At 41.5% G+C, this 13,137-nt stretch overlaps 1 non-coding gene and 1 pseudogene across 1 annotated transcript; one reads left to right on the forward strand and one right to left on the reverse strand.

Annotated features, from left to right (window-relative positions):
- The first annotated feature begins 455 nt into the window (after window positions 1–455).
- Trnak-uuu (transfer RNA lysine (anticodon UUU)) lies at window positions 456–528 on the forward strand. Its single transcript has one exon. It is a non-coding gene; the product is annotated as a tRNA-Lys (tRNA).
- Window positions 529–11,155: 10,627 nt separating this feature from the next.
- LOC126420059 (5S ribosomal RNA) lies at window positions 11,156–11,272 on the reverse strand (annotated as a pseudogene).
- Window positions 11,273–13,137: the final 1,865 nt, after the last annotated feature.

Raw genomic sequence — 13,137 nt, forward strand, 5'->3', positions numbered from 1 at the left:
AAATTAAGACATTAATTCCCGTACTTACACAAATCTGTCTTGTCCTGGAGCAGTTTCTAGCCTACTAATTACAAGAATTCAAATATTGCCTAATGTCATACCGAATAATACGCAGCATAGTTACGAGAAAATTCTTCTTTCACAAGTTTGCGTGGCTATCCTCCGCAGCAAGCACAGAAATATTTGTTTTGTAAATAAAAACTACCTTTTCTTGCTGCACTGTAATTTATTTCTCCCAGACCCGTTTCACCTTTTTCTTTGCTGTGACCTATCCCAATCTGCCTTTATCTTTCTGGTGTCTCGTTACCCAGTACTTGTAATAGGCAATCGAGCGTAGCATCACGGACAGCGAGAAGTGCGTTCATTCAATGTACGAAATATATTCATTTGATAGAAACTACTGTAAGACGTTATTCTACTACTATATATCGTATGAGAGAGATACATGATATCGAGCCCGGATAGCTCAGTCGGTAGAGCATTAGGCTTTTAACCTAAGGGTCCAGGGTTCAAGTCCCTGTTCGGGCGCAAATTTTGTTTCGCATATTTCGATCACACCCGTGACCATATCTTGGAAAAGATAGTTAAATCACCGTTAATGCCTCTCCTACACTGAAATATATTATGTGAAACACAACAAGCGCTCATGTTCAAAATATAGCCATTAAAATCGTACTGAAATGTTGACTACCCTTCTCTATAAGAAATAAATGTGTAATGTTCCGTGGTTGAGTGCTGAAAAGGTGCATGTTCATTCAAAATATGACGAATAGGCAAAACGATTGCATCACGAGCCCTGTGACTGTTGATAACAGTTAGTGAAGAGCACAGATGCCTTTACAATGCAGTAGACCAAGGGCCATCTAACATACGTTGGGACTTCTGCTGATGACAAAAACAGTTTTTTACAAAGGGCATTTTTAAGACTAAAAACTTGAATTTGTGACAATAATTTGTACTTACAGGGGAAGTAGCGTAAAAAATCTATGTGGGGCTACTTGTTGTCTGTAGTCTCCACTGTATATTATGTTCATAGTGTCACTTAAAAGACGTTATACATGTAACAGGTACACTTGATTATGTTTGATATAAAGACAATTGAAAGGCGCTTGGTTATTTACTACTCTACATCGTGCTTCAATTATTATATTAAATGGTTATATATATACAGGGTGGAGAAAAACTGTGTCACGAAATTTTAACCGTGGATAGCTGATGCCAGTAGGAACCAAAACTACTAATGTTGTGTAGGTCAACAACGCACCATTTTTAAACAACTGAAACTTGGCGCCACGCGCTCCGCCTGGCCGCGGGATTGCCCTGTTGCCGGATGCTCTGAACAACGCATGACTGCCTGCCGGAGATGGCGATGTAGCCAAGGCAGCCCGCGCGCTCCGTGGTACCGACCCAGTCTTTCTCTCTGGTGGCCTGGGGGCGGATCCGCTGGGGTCCCGACACATCCGTTCTAGTTTCATGATAAGCCGTATCGGGAATAAACCCACCAAAAGCTGTTAGTTCGCGTGTAGAAAGTCTTTTACAAATTGTGTCTGCCCTGAAAAGGGCCTTTTCTGTAGCTAGGACATTGTTTACTTAAAACAGGTGCTCCAACTGGCGACCCTCTTCCACGACACAAACTGGTAACGTCGAACGGTGTTCTGCCGAACTCTTGCAAAGTTTCATGGCATTGCTCTGATGTGATGGGCGGCATATTGAATGCGATCCATTAATTCCTTTTCGTTTCAGGTTGAGTCATGTCCGGGTGGGTGAATGACAAACTCCAAGTATCCTCACAGGAACAAGTCCGGTAGCGTGAGGCCTGGTGACGGCGAGGCCATGTCGTACGAGCACCTCTGTCAATTACCCGGCTGTCAAAGAGTTCATTTATATAACCGCGCACAGCACGACTGCTATGTGCGGGCGTCCCATCATGCTGCAACCACATGTGAAACGGTATGTCCAATGGAACATCTTCCAGCATGCCAGTTAGAGTTTCTTGCAAGAAGTGAAGATAATTTGTCCCGGTAAGTCGAGGAGGTAGACAAGCTGGCCCAATCAGATGGTCACCCATAATGCCTGCCCAAATGTTGAGCGAAAATCGCTCCTGGAGTCCGTGGACGTGGGTGACGTGAGGATTTCCCCTGGCCCAGTAATGAACGTTTCGAGTTTTGTAAAGGCCATCCCAATGGAAGGTGCACTCGTCGGTAAACAACACAATGGCGGGGAAGTCTAGTTCTCGAGCGACACGTCACAGAAACCACCGGCAAAATCCTAGCCTGTGTTCATAAACCGCCACAGGATATAGGTCTTGGACAGGGTGGAAACTAAATGGATGCTGGTCGTCATCCCTTAAAACCTCACAGACGAACTAATGAGTTACCCCCATGTTGCGTCCAACCACTCGAGTACTTGTCATAGGTACTTCCTCGAAGCGCTCGAGAACACTCTCTTCAAATGCAGCATCCCTTCGTGTTCGAGGTCTTCCAATATCACCATGATACCCTGCTAACGAGCCTGTTTCGCCAAGTCGCCGGTGAATTGCTGAAAACGTTTGCGGGTGTGGGGGGCGTCTTGCTGGGTACCATTCCTCATACAACCATTGAGCTTCATGCGCGTTACCGTCGGCTAGTCCATAAACATGAACCATATATCATTGTTCTTCAAACGAATACTGTGCCGCCATGCTTACTGTATGACTAAATCGCAAGTGGCGTGTGTATACTCTGAAGCGAAGCTTAGGTATGAATGCCTCTCACATGAGGTGGAGACATGCAACAAAACCTATTCAACATGTGTGCATATGACGTTGAGGCAGTGACGGGGTGAGAGACGTTTGTATGTGTGAACTGATGCCCGTCAACCGATGAACGGCAACAGGACAATCCCACGGCCAATCGGAGCGCGTAGTGGCAAGTCTCGGGAGTTTAAAAATGGTGCGTTGACGACCTACACAACATTAGTGATTTTTGTTCATATTGGCATCAGCTGTCCAGGGTTAAAATTTCGTGACACAATTTTTCTGCATCCTGTGTATATATACGGGGTGAGTCACCAACTATTGCCACCAAGAATAATTCCCGAAGTATTATAAAAGTTGAAAAGTTTGTGGGACAAAAGTTGTATGGGACAACGGGGGTCATAATATGACTTTGGTTTTTTGTTGCTAGGTGGGGTCGCTTCAGAGATATGCGGGTTAACTTCGATTTTTTTTAATGGGGTGCTATAATTTGATGCTAATAGTGGCTATCGAGACGAATCCAATGATGTGTAACAGTAAGGTCTTTGAAGGTCAACGAAGGTCATGAAGGTGGCATGAACGTCCATTTACAGGTGGTGTTCGAAGTGATGACCATTGGTATCAATGCAGTGCTGCAATCTTTTTGTCATGGATTGGAATTCCTTATTACATCGGCACTTATCGAAGCATATGCTCTGACAATTCTCTCTCGCATATCTTCAGGTGTAGTTGGAACATCTTTATAAACAATGTCTTTTACGAATCTCCACAAGAAAATATCTAGAGGCATCAAGTCTGGCGAACGAGCTGGCCACGACTCATCTCCTCCGCGTCCAATCCAACGATTTTTCCAATAACAGACCTAATGTTCTTTACAGGAATGTGATTTACTTCCTACCATTAAGATTTCCTTCGATGAAATAGGGGCCAATAATTCTGTCCTACAGAATTCCACACCATACATTCACTGACCACGGTTTTCGGTGTGCAACTTGCTGCAGCCAACATGGATTTTCAGTTGCCCAATAATGCATGTTACGCAAATTAACGTTTACATGATTCGTGAATGTAGCCTCGATAGTAAATAAAATCAAATAAGCTGAGCCCATCGGCAGAATTTAATGTGACGCATAAAATCCGTACCAGTTAATTCTTGGTGGAAACTGATATGGTAAAGACGATATTCATGGCGATGTAGAACACGAACAACTCTACTCTGGCTCATGCCAGATTCCCTTGCGCTTTGACGCGAACTCACGCAAAGATCTCGAGCCACAGTGACAAGAGTACCAATATCCGTTTCCTCGTTAGTAACTTTCGTTTGTCCGATATGTTTCCGATGCGTTAAAGATGCAGTTGTTCTCAATTTATCATGCACATATTTATATGAACGACTTGTGGAGTGAGTACATTGAGCATATCTTTCAGCGTACGTCTCTAGCTCTGACTGAATTTCGTTGGCATTCTCTGCAAATGAGAAGAATATCGACTTGTTCTTCGAAGGAATACGTCATTCACATTTGCTTGACTCGACGTTAGTAGTCTTACCGTTCCTATTAGTGTTGTATTGCGAAACCATTGAATGGCGATTACGTTTCAATGGATACGCCGTATTTGGCGAATATTTACTATTTGCACGGTACATGGGAGAGAATTGTCAGAGCATGAGCTTCGATAAGTGCCGAAGTGATAAGGAATACCACTCAATCCATGATAAGAAGATTGCAGCACTGCATTGATACCAATGGTCATCACTTCGAACACCTTCTGTAAATGGACGTTCATGCCACCTTTTTGACCTTCGTTTCCCTTCGAAGACCTTACTGTTACACCTCATTGGATGTGTCGTTCGAGATCCAAACTTCCCCGCCATTGTGCTGTTTACCGACGAGTGCATCTTCCATCGAGATGGCCTTTACAACACTCGAAACGTCCATTACTGGCCCAGGGGAAATCCTCACCTCACGTCCGTCCGCGGACGCCAGGAACGATTTTCACTCAACATTTGGGCAGGCATTATGGGTGACCATCTGACTGGGCCAGTCCGTCTACCTCCTCGACTTACCGGGACAAATTACCTTCACTATTGCAAGAAACTCTACCTGGCCTGCTGGAAGATGTTCCATTGGACATACGGCTACATATGTCGTGCTGTTCGCGGATAATGAACTCCTTGACGGCCGGGTAATTGACAGAGGTGCTCGTAGGACACGTATCCACAGATCGCTTTCCAAATACACAAGGGGTGTGCTTTATCGGAAAGTTTGAAACCACTGCTGTAAGGGATTTGTCTGAAGGAAACAAAAACCTAATAAAACAGAAGTTCAATGACCATAAACAGTCGTTTTCGCAGAGAAATAGATGCTTGGGCTGAACGAAGGGAAGTCAAGTTATCCACTGCGTAAATAAAAGCATATCTGAAGCAGTCGTGAACTTGTCGAGAGATAATTTACATCATGATAGTTTTATAACACGTGATCTACATTGAAGCCCCAAAGAAACAGCTATAAAGGTAGGCATGAGTGCCCAAATACGGAGGCAGAATACGGAGCTGCGGTCGGCAACGCCTGTATAAGACATGTGCCTGGCGCAGTTGTTAGGTCGGTTACTGCTGCTGTAACGGCAGGTTATCAAGATTTAAGTGAGTTTGAACGTGGTGCTACAGTCGGCGCACGAGCGATGGGGCACAGCATCTCTGAGACAGCGATGAAGTAGGGACGGCCAGAGTGGCCGAGCGGTTCTAGGCGCTACAGTCTGGAAGCGCGCGACGGCTACGGTCGCAGGTTCGAATCCTGCTTCGGGCATGGATGTGTGTGATGTCCTTAGGTTAGTTAAGTTTAAGTTGCTCTAAGTTCTAGGGGACTGATGACCTCAGAAGTTAAGTCCCATAGCGCTCAGAGCCATTTTTTGATGAAGTGGGGATTTTCAAATAATGTTCAAATGTGTGTGAAATCTTATGGGACTTAGCTGTTAAGGTCATCAGTCCCTAAGCCTACACACTACTTAACCTTAATTATCCTAAGGACAAACACACACCCCCATGCCCGAGGGAGGAATCGAACCTCCGCCGAGACCAGCCGCACAGTCCATGACTGGGGATTTTCCCGTACGACCATTTCACCAGTGCACCGTGAATATCAGGAATGCGGTAAAACATCAAATCTCCGACACTGCTACGGCCGGAAAATATCCTGTAATAACTGGACCAATGACGACTGAAGAGAATCTTTCAACGTGACTGAAGTGCAATCCTTACGCAAATTGCTACAGATTTCAATGCTGGACCTTCAACGGTCCACTCATATACCCTTGATGACAGCAAGCTTCACACCGATATTGGTATGCTGATGACTGGAAACATGTTGCCTGGTCGGACGAGTCCCGTTTCAAATTGTATCGAGCGGATGAACGTGTACAGATACGCAGACAGCCTCATGAATCTATGCACCCTGCATGTCAGCAGCGGAGTGTTCAATGTTGGTGGAGGCTCTGTAATAGTGTGTGGTGTGTGCGGTTGGAGTGATACTGGGGGACATCCTGATACGTCTAGATATGACCCTGACATGTGACACGTATGTAAGGATCCTGTCTGATAACTAGCATCCATTCATGTCCATTGTGCATTCCGACGGACTTGGGCAATTCCAGCAGGACAATGCGATACCCTACACGTCCAGAATTGCTACAGTGTGGCTCCAAGAACACTCTTCTGAGTTTAAACACTTCCGCTCACCACCAAACGCCTCAGACGTGAACATTATTGAGCATATTTGAGATGCCTTGCAACGTGCTGTTCAGAAGAGATCTCCACCACCTCGTACTCTTACGGACTTATGGACAGCCCTGCAAGCCGGTCGCTGTGGCAGAGCAGTTCTAGGCGCTTCAGTCCGGAACCGCGCTGCTGCTACGGTCGCAGGTTCGAATCCTGCCTCGGTCATTGCTGTGTGTGATGTCCTTAGGTTAGTTAGGTTTAAGTAGTTCTAAGTCTAGGGGACTGATGACCTGAGATGTTAAGCATCATAGTGCTTAGAGCCATTTGAACCATTTTGACAGCCCTGCAGGATTCATTTTGTTAATTCCCTCGAGCACTACTTCAGACGTTAGTCGAGCTCGTGCCAAGTCGTGTTGGCACTTCTGCGTGCGCGCGGGGGCCCTACACGATTTTAGGCAGATGTACCAGTCTCTTTGGCTCTTCAGTGTACAATAAGTCAAAAGCCAAATAGGTTCAGATTTCTTGAAGTGGAAATCACCGATTTCAAATTCGATAGAAAACACAAGCAGAGAAGCGGAAGGAATTCGGGGTCTATTAAGGAAAGTGGCACTGGACTACAGCACTCCGAGAGCCAACACAGCTCGCCCCACAGCTCGGAAACAAGCGAGGAGCGATCATATCACCTTATGGGCAACAATCAACAGTATGCGCAAGCGACACCACCAACCATAAATATTTACACGGCAATGTTGATGGAAGAAAAGTAAATAAAACACTAACACTGCCAACTGTTTTTGCCGGATAGAAAGTTTTCCTGGTGTATTATCGAGATCATTTAATGACAGACAGAATATCGGCTACGTTTTAGAATACTTACAAATTAGTTAGCTCTTTCTGATCAACAGATATCTTAGATTCATGCGAAACGTATGAGTAATTAGAGCGTGCATTCTTCGCAAAATATTGGTCCAGAGGAATACATGAAACTCTTAGGAAAGAAGTGTTCAATTCAGAGACATTTTCATTTAGGAATGGCACATTACGCCAGTACTTTGAGAAATATCTCAGTGAAGCTCCGTATTGGGATGATCCATTTGCACAAATGGACATTTTAGAATGTTGAAATCGAAAGTACCATTTGATGCAAGGAAAAAACTGATTAATTTTTCAAAGGAGACTTTCTCTGCGTTGTTGATTCTGTTGATTTGATTCAAGAAGATATCAGGATCTAACAATCAGTATTTACAGGGAAATGTGTACAACAATTACAGTCCGCAAATAAACCAACAAATACAAAATTCTAATGGAAATTGCCCTGTGCAGCATTCTTTTAATACCAATCTAAAAGGAATAGACCAAACGAAGAAAATCATGAGTTTAAATCATAAGCGTCCAGATAGAAGAGAGAAAAGACATAATCCAGGCTATAATTCAAATCCTAATTATCTGGTGGCATAACATGAATAATGGTATGCCACAGCAACCATCCAGCACATGCCTCAATCGATATCTGATGAATCTGTTGGAAACCAAATTCCAGTGACATTTCCAGATGGAGTAAAATCTTAGCTTCCACCACGGCATTTTAATTGCTTCAAAAGCAGACTGAAATTCTGACGTCCATTGCCTTGTAACATTTTTCCTTAATAGATTCAATAATGGCTCTGCATTCAGTAATTGATGGGGCACAAACCACCTGAAAAACGAGGCCAACCCTTGCAATCCTTTCGACTGTTTCTGTGTTCTTGTTATTGGAAAATTCTTCACAGGTCTTATCCTTTCTGAATCTGATAAAATACCCTTTGCATCTCTCAGGTGTCTTATAAATTAGTATTCTTGAGTGCAAAATTAGATTTATGCAAATTAGCTGTAATAACTACATCTTTAAACATTGCAGGCACTCTCAATAAAATTTCCAGATACTCGTCTCGTGAAAGTGTAGCTATCAGTAAGTCATCTACAAAGAGAATAGGTTTACTTTCAAATTCGGGCCCTTGGACAGAGTTCAAAGCTGAAATAAATATCCCAACACTAATATTTATTCCAAATGTCAGTGATTCCTCATCCAGTTTCACCTGCCAGTATGAGGCTCAGAGTTTGATGTGTGTTAGCCAACGAACTACATGAAGCTTTTGTATTAGTTCGCCTATATGCTCTGTATGTGTTCTCATGGGTACAACTATTTTATTTATGACCCTCACATCAGAAGTAATCTTACCTTGCTTTCAGGTTTGGGTACACATAAGCACAGGCTAAAATATGGATTGGGACAAGTCTCAATTATGTAACGTTTTAACATTCTTTGAATGAGTGACTGATGGTCGTTGGTGCAACAACACTGAATAGAAGCTATGAAAAAATTGTTTGTGGGGAAAACATCTAAATGACGGGTATATACCTTTATTTTTCCTGGTCTTTCCTCAAAAACATAGGACTATTCTGAGAAAAAATCGTTTACTTATTGTTTCTGTTTGACAGTTAGGTGTTCAAACACAAACAATTTTTGTTGTATTTGTATACGTAAAGTATGTTACTCTTATACAATTTCCTTGACATTTGCAGATTTGTCACGTTCTTCCATGTACTACATATACCTTTCCACCTCAGCAATATTTCCAATGTTTACCAGGTTTTCTTAGGAGATATATTGAAGTTATAGCTCCATTGATCTGGATTGTCACTTTCCCCCTTGAGAGATCAATTTTGTGTCCTTCTCATAGATCTATTCTACTCCCAAAATACATTTGACCTGCAAACTCTTTACATGCATTTCATTGCTGCATTTCCTATCTTTAAGTTTAATTCTGTCTTTACTTGGATACTCTGTGACTGTGTGCCAACAGCCCTAATATTCTTTTCAGTTGTGAACTGACAATACTGGCATGTCTTTTGTCTGCTAAGTCCACTTGAATAACGTTCCTGGTAAGACATTTACCGATGCTCCAGTGCCTAAAGTAACTACCATCGGTGCATCTTCAACTGCTACTCTTAATTTCTGATACAGGTACACTTGGATATTCTATCTGACACTTGCTGCTCTCCAAGCACGATCCTCTTTCATGTCTTTTCCCCTCACTGCATCCCAAAAAATCTACATTTGAAGCGTAGCCCTACTTCTCCCTGTGATCGTTTCTCTGGGTCACGAGTTGGTCGAATCCAATTTAACGGTATTTGCTCATTATTCCTAGTTGCCTCCTCCAATACTTCACTTATTTTCAGTGCGATAGGGTCCGCAGCTGCTATGAATTTATTGAAAGATTTCTTGATGCCTTCAGCTGCTATTCTCTTTATTTCATGTACGATTGTTTTTCAGGCATCTAAGACGGAAGTATCATGCATTAGTTCAAATGGTGCAAATGGCTCTGAGCACTATGGGACTTAACTTCTGAGGTCATCAGTCCCCTAGAACTTAGAACTACTGAAAGCTAAGGACATCACACATGTCCATGCCCGAGGCAGGTTTCGAACCTGCGACCGTAGCGGTCAAGCAGTTCCAGACTGTAGCGCCTAGAACCGCTCGACCACTCCGGCCGGCGATACATTAGTGACATTTGTGATTTTGATGTAGGAACAAGTCATATCTGAAGATATACTAGGCGTATTACAACTTACGTTATGGATGATTTTTAGTGATAAATTATGTCATGTAGGTCGTTGTTCCTATGACACTATGTTATGCTCATAAAATAAATCCAAGATGTTCAGCTATTTTAGGTGCACGTTACTTTCGATCAGTTGTTGCAAGCTCTTATATATAAGGCCCATGTTTTAACGTTTTTAACACTAGGAAGATTATAATTATTTTATAGAAATTTGCTACTTAATCTGCATATGCTTTGGTTCTTAGTTATATTTAATTATCGTTCATCATTGATGTAAATATGACTGTACGTAATTTGTTTAAAATAACTTGTAAATTTTTCAAATGGTTCAAATGACTCTAAGCACTCTGGAACTTAACATCAGAGGTCATCAGTCCCCTAGACTTAGAACTACTTAAACCTAACTAACCTAAGGACATCACACCCATCCATGTCCGAGGCAGGATTCGAACCTGCGACCGTAGCAGCAGCGAGGTTCCGGACTGAAGCGCCTAGAACCGCTCGGCCACAACGACCGGCTGTAAATTTTTGTTCTGTTATTGTGGGAGCAGGTCATTTTCAGATAGTTTGTACAAAGATCTTATATATGAAACCCATCACAATACTCTAATGAAACAGTACTGAAAACCACGAGAGTCGAGTAAAAACTGCTTTATGCTTACATAGTGTTTCGCATTATAGTCATATTTATTAATGAGTGTAGCGATAATTTTACATTCTATGGTTCTGTACTGCTTCGCCCTAGAACTGGTAGAAAGTTGTCCAGGAATTTCCCACTTCTCAGGTCTTTTTGTTCATTTAAAACTCTGTCTGACTAATATTTCAGATGGAAGTAAATTTCAATTTCTTGCATTAATCCATGATTTTTCCTTTCTGTAACTTATTTAATATTTGAAGTAGCAGCAGCACTCCGTCTTCAGGCCACAAGTGGCCCATCGCGACCATCCGACCGCCGTATCACCCTCAATTGAGGATGCGGATAGGAGGGGCGTGTGGTCAGCACACCGCTCTCCCGGTCGTTATGATGGTTTTCTTTGACCGGAGCCGCTACTGTTCGGTCGAGTAGCTCCTCAATTGGCATCACGAGGCTGAATGCACCCCGAAAAATGGCAACAGCGCATGGCGGCTGGATGGTCACCCATCCAAGTGCCGGCCACGCCCGACAGCGCTTAACTTCGGTGATCTCACGGGAACCGGTGCATCCGCTGCGGCAAGGCCGTTGCCAATATTTGAAGTGATCCATGTATATTAGGTATTTTGTGGTTATGTCTTTTAAGTGTGTAGCAAATGTGGATTGGTTATTGTCGCTTACTGTCGTGTGTTCTTTAGATCATGTACTAACTTTCCTTCCTGTTTGTCCAATGTAAAATTTTGGGCATTCTTCACAGTTAATTTTTAGGTTCCTAATTGCGAAAACGGTTCTGATTTACGTGGTATGTGTCTCAATAACCGTTGTAGATTGTTAATGGTTCTGTAACTGGCGTATAATTTTGTGTCCTTGAAATATCGAGTAATTTTGTCGGAAATAATACCTAGAAATGGCCATACAAGAACTTTATTTTTTCTGTGGTTCGTTTTTGTCTCCAGCTAAAGTTATTTCACCTATGGGATTGGCATGTGTTTGATTGGTTTTCTTTTCGAGTAATATGTCTACTAAGTTTTTAGGATACCCACTGCTTATGGCTGCACATCGGAGAAGATCTAGTTCTTTCTCAATTTTTTCTTTTTTCATTGGTAAGTCTACATGATAAATTTAAATGTGATAATAATTTAAATGATAAACTATATGTAGCTCATTTAGATCTTGCTAGTGTCCTATCACCCTTACAAACAAATCACATTTGGTCACCAACTGATAAATTTAGAAGGTATAAGAGTTCAAATATTCGACTAAGACGTAAAAAGAAGATACATAGGCTCATACAAGAAAAAGATTTAAATTCACTCAGTGAAAAGAAATATCACATGCAGAGTAACTTAAAATTCTTCTAGAAGGTTGAAAATCTGACCAACATTACACTGAGTCCCTCAGAAATGAACGTACTAAACAAAGGCCTGAGATTTAACACACAACCACGCCTCAGAAACAGTAGGATTAAAAATATTATTGCAAACACTAAAGTAACGCTTGATATGACATAGTTTCCATCTCATGAGCAAAACCACATTACTTGTCAAAATTGCAAAAATAATACAAACATAAATAAAACGAAAAAGTAGGACAAATACAAAAGGAAAAGACAATAGTATTATACGTCAGATAAATAACAAGCTTCAAGAAAATAATGCAATTAGTGTAAATCAAATAAAGGAAATACATTAAAGATTATGTCAGAAGAAGATTACAACAGGAAAGTATTAGAATTTTTCGACTAAAATAATAACAAAATTATCGACCAGGATCCAAGCAATAAACTGAATGCACAACTAAAGAAAGCACGAAGAAGATGTACCTTCATGTGCACAGAAAAAGATATAAAAGACTCCATTATAATGAATCCAACACCATCATTGCGTGCCCTGCCCAAATACATAAAAAGCTCAACATAGTCCTTAAGCAATATTACATATACGAGAAAGAATACACTACAAAATGTTTTTACGATATTGTTAATAAAATTAAAATTATAAAAATACCAGAAAGTGGAATATTCTTATCACTCGATATATCTAACATGTACACAAACATTCCAGTAACAGAAACTAAAAAAATCTTGAAAAACAACTTTCTCAAGTATAAGACAATCAGTCAAGGAGAAATTTGTGGGATAATAGAACTTCTACAGTTAAACACTTATTACAATCGTTTCTCATTTCAGAACAAAATTTGTCTCCAAAAAGATGGGGTAGCAATAGGCTCATGTCTAGCAGGTACATTAGCTGATATTTTCGTTAACACTTTAGAAGAAAAATTTGACACTAACGTTTCCGCTTTATACTTTAAATGTTTATTTATATATATGAAAAATAGGTACATAAAAATCCGCGTATCTGAAAGCAATACTCTACCAAAATTTCAACTCAGTAGATCGACTACTTTTCGAGTTCTGCGAGCACAAACATATGCAGGCTGAATTTTTAAATATAAA

Source organism: Schistocerca serialis, chromosome 9 (genome assembly GCF_023864345.2).
Source record: "Schistocerca serialis cubense isolate TAMUIC-IGC-003099 chromosome 9, iqSchSeri2.2, whole genome shotgun sequence".
NCBI classification, from domain to species: domain Eukaryota; kingdom Metazoa; phylum Arthropoda; class Insecta; order Orthoptera; family Acrididae; genus Schistocerca; species Schistocerca serialis.